Source organism: Mandrillus leucophaeus, unplaced genomic scaffold (genome assembly GCF_000951045.1).
Source record: "Mandrillus leucophaeus isolate KB7577 unplaced genomic scaffold, Mleu.le_1.0 Scaffold838, whole genome shotgun sequence".
NCBI classification, from domain to species: domain Eukaryota; kingdom Metazoa; phylum Chordata; class Mammalia; order Primates; family Cercopithecidae; genus Mandrillus; species Mandrillus leucophaeus.
The window spans coordinates 546,302-550,663 of record NW_012109119.1 but is presented as its reverse complement, the minus strand read 5'-3'; the positions used below and the strand labels follow the sequence as shown (position 1 = coordinate 550,663).

General features: G+C 38.9%; 1 protein-coding gene across 1 annotated transcript in view; it reads right to left on the bottom strand.

Annotated features, from left to right (window-relative positions):
- Window positions 1-4,362, bottom strand: part of LOC105530668 (chromosome unknown open reading frame, human C14orf39) — a 51,811-nt gene that overhangs the window by 11,770 nt on the left and 35,679 nt on the right. The gene's annotated exons all lie outside the window — the stretch shown is intronic.

Here is a 4,362-nt window from a genome sequence, read left to right as displayed (position 1 = left end):
ATGTTAGACCTAAAACCATAAAAACCCTAGAAGAAAGCCTAGGCAATGCCATTCAGGACATAGGCATGGACAAACACTTCATGACTAAAACACCAAAAGCAATGGTAACAAAAGCCAAAATAGACAAATGGAATCAATTAAATTAAAGAGCTTCTGCACAGCAAAGGAAACTATCATCAGAGTAAACAGACAACCTACAGAATGGGAGAAAATTTTTGCAATCTACCCATCTGACAAAGGACTAATATCCAGAATCTACAAAGAACTTAAACAAATTTATAAGAAAAAACAACAACAAAAAGTGGGCAAAGGATATGAACAGATACTTCTCAAAAGAAGACATTTATGCAGCTAACAGACACATGAAAAAAATGCTCATCACTGGTAATTAGATAAATACAAATCAAAACCACAATGAGATACCGTCTCATGCCAGTTAGAATGGCGATCATTAAAAAGTCAGGAAACAACAGATGCTGGAGAGGATGTGGAGAAATAGGGACATTTTTACACTGTCGGTGGGAGTGTAGTTAAACCATTATGGAAGGCAGTGTAGTGATTCCTCAAGGATCTAGAACTAGAAATACCATTTGACCCAGCAATCCCATTACTGGGTATATACCCAAAGGATTATAAATCATGCTACTATAAAGACACATGCACATGTATGTTTATTGCAGCACTCTTCACAATAGCAAAGACTTGGGACCAACCCAAATGTACATCAATTATAGAACGGATTAAGAAAATGTGCCCCATATACATCATGGAATACTATGCAGCCATAAAAAGGATGAGTTCATGTTCTTTGCAGGGACATGGATGCAGCTGGAAACCATCATTCTCAGCACACCATCACAAGGACAGAAAACCAAACACCACAAGTTCTCACTCATAGGTGGAAATTGACCAATGAGAACACATGGACACAGGGTGGGGAATATCACACACGGGGGCCTGTCAGGGAGTGGGGCACTGGGGGAGGGATAGCATTAGGAGAAATACCCAATGTAGATGATGAGTTGATGGGTGCAGCAAACCAACATGGCACATGTATACCTATGTAACAAATCTACACGTTGTGCACATGTACCCTAGAACTTAAAGCATCATTTAAAAAAAGAAGTTTAGATTTTGTATGTAATCAAACCCAATTATTTTCTTTTGCTTCTTCTTCCACCATTTTCATGCTTAGAGAATCCTTCCTCCTAAGATTTGGTAAATATTCACCTATATTTCCTATGAAATATATTGTGGTTAACATTTTCCCGTATAATTTAATGCATCTGTAACTTCTATTGATGTACAGTGTAAGATGAGTGCCTATTTTACCCTTATTAATTTGTAGTCTATCATTATCACATTATAAAATCTTTGGTTTCAAGACTTTCTAGCCCATACCATTGATCAATCAGTCCTTGAAACCATTATCATGCCTTTTATTACTCTAGCTTTATAGGATGTTTGAATATTTAGAAAGTAAGTTTCCCTCACCAATGTGTTTCATAATGTTTAGGATTTATAATTACATACACTCTTTCACTCTTAATATAGGAATTTTGTCAATTATTTTCAAATAATCAACTTTGACTTTATTAATTTTCTCTATTGTTTGTTTTCCCATTTCACTGATTTCTCTTACTATTTTATTTCTTCATTTTACTTCAGGTTTGCTTAGTTCTTCTTTTTCTAGATTCTCAAAATGAAATCTTAAGTCACTGATTTTAGGCCTTTCTTCTTTTTTATTAATTATGTAATTATTAGTTAAATTATTTAAAGCTATTGTTTTGCTCTGGCTTTGGCAACATCCCATAATTTTTGATAGGCTAGATTTTCATAATGCAGTTTAAAATCTTTCCTAAAAGGGAACCCACTGCCTTGAAGGGAAGGACCCATTCCTGGTAGAATTCATCACCTGCTAAATAAAGAGCCCTTGGGCCCTGAATAAACAGCAATGATACCCAGGTAGTATGCTGTGGGCCTTGGGCTCTGAGAGGTGCTGTTTTCAGTTGTGACCCAGCACATTCTCAGCTGTGGTGACTATGGTAAAAGACCCCATCTGTTAAGAAAAGCAGAGGAAAAAGTAAAGGGCATTTTATCTTGCACACTAGGTACCAGCTCAACCACAATGGGGTAGAACAAGCATGATTTTGGGGTCCCTGGGTCCAGGCCTAGGCTCTTGGACAGCATTTCTGGACCTTCCCTGGGCCAGAGGGGAGCCCACTGCCCTGAAGAGTGAGTCCCATGCCTGGCATCATTCACTGAAGAGCCCTTGGGCTTCGAGTGGACATTAGCAGTGTCCTGGCAGACCCCCACCATGAACTGATGGTGGTGGGGGCCACAGGGAGAGGCTCCTCTGCCTGTGGAAAGGGAGAGAAGAGCAGCAAGGACTTTGTGTTGTCGTTTCAGTCCCAGCTTAGCCACAGTAGAATAGAATATTGGGCAAATTACTAAGGTTTTTGACTCCAATCCCAAACTCCTAGACAGCATCTCTGGACCTGCCCAGGGCCAGAGGATCTAGCCACCTGAAGGGATGGACACAAATCTGGCTGGCTTCACCACCTGCTGATCACAGAGCTTTAGGGCCTTCAGTGAACATAGGTTTTAGCCAGGTAGTGGTTACAGAAGACCTTAGCCAAGACCCAATGCTGTGCTGGCTTCAGGTATGGCTGAGTGCAGTCCTAGTCGAGATGGCCACAGGTGTGCTTGCGTCACACCTGCCCCCACTCTAGGCAGCTCAGCACAGAGAAAGAGGCTCCATTTGTTTGGGAGAAAGCAAGGGAAAATAACAAGTCTCTGCCTGGTAATCCAGATAATTCTTCCAGATCTTATCCAAGACCACCAAGGCTGTACTCTCTGAGTCTGCAAAAACCACAGGGTTATTGGACTTGGAGCCCAGGTCCATTTGAACACTTGGAAAGCCTCCTCAAGAAAGACAGGCACATACAAGCCCAGACTGCAAATACTACAGTAAATACCTAATTCTTCAGTGCCTAGACACCGACAACAACTACAAGCATCAAGATCATCCAAGAAAACATGAACTCACCAAATGAACTAGAAAAATCACCAGGGACCAGTCCTGGGGAAACAGAGATACGTGACCTTTCGGACAGATAATTCAAAATACCTGTTTTGAGGAAACTCAAAGAAATTCAAGATAACAAAGAAAAGGTATTCAGAATTCTATCAGATAAATTTAACAAAGAGATTTAAATAATTAAAAAGAATCAAGCAGAAATTCTAGAGTTGAAAAATGCAACCAGAATACTGAACAGTTCATGAGAGTCTCTTAATAGCAGAATTAATCAAGCAGAAGAATTAGTGAACTCGAAAACAGGCTATTTGGAAATACATAGTCAGAGGAGATTTTAAATAGTATAAAAAAGAATGAAGCACACCTACAAGATCTAGAAAATAGCCTCAAAAGGGCAACTCTAAGAGTCACTGGCCTTAAAGAGGCGATAGAGAAAGAGACGGGAGTAGAAAATTTATTCAAAGAGATAATAATAGAAAACTTACCAAACCTAGAGAAAGATATCCAGATTCAAGTACAAGAAGGTTATAGAACACCAAACAGATTTAACCCAAAGAAGACTAGTTCAAGGCAACTAATACTCGAATTCTCAAAGGTCAAGGATAAAGAAAGGATCCTAAAAGCAGCAAGAGAAAAGAAATAAATAACATACAATGGAGCTCCAATATGTCTGGCAGCAGACTTTTCAGTGGAAACCATACAGGCCAGGAGAGAGTAGCATAACGTATTTAATGTGCTGAAGGAACAAAACTCTTACACTATAATAGTACATCTGGCAAAAATATCCTTCAAGGATGAAGAGAAATAAAGACCTTCCCAAACAAACAAAAGCTGAGGGGTTTCATCAACACAACTGTCCTATAAGAAATGCTAAAGGCAGTTCTTTGATCTGAAAGAAAACAATGTTAGTCAGCAAGAAGAAATCAACTGAAGGTACAAAACTCACTGATAATAGTAAGCACATAGAAAAACAGAATATTATAGCACTGTAATTGTGATTTGTAAACTACTCTTATTTTAAGTAGAAAGACTGATGAACCAAGCAAAAATAATAACTACAACAACTTTCTATGACACAGACAGTACAGTAACACATAAAGAGAAACAGCAAAAAGTTAAAATGCCAGGAGGATTAAGTTAAAGTGTTGAGTTTTTATTAGCTTTATTTTGCATGTTTGTTTATGTAATTTGTGTTAAGTTGTCATCAATTTAAAATAATGGGTTAAAAGATAGAATTTCAGGCTGGGTGCAGTGGCTCACGCCTGTAATCCCAGCACTTTGGGAGGCCAAGGCAGGCAGATTACGAGGTCAGGAGATGGAGACCA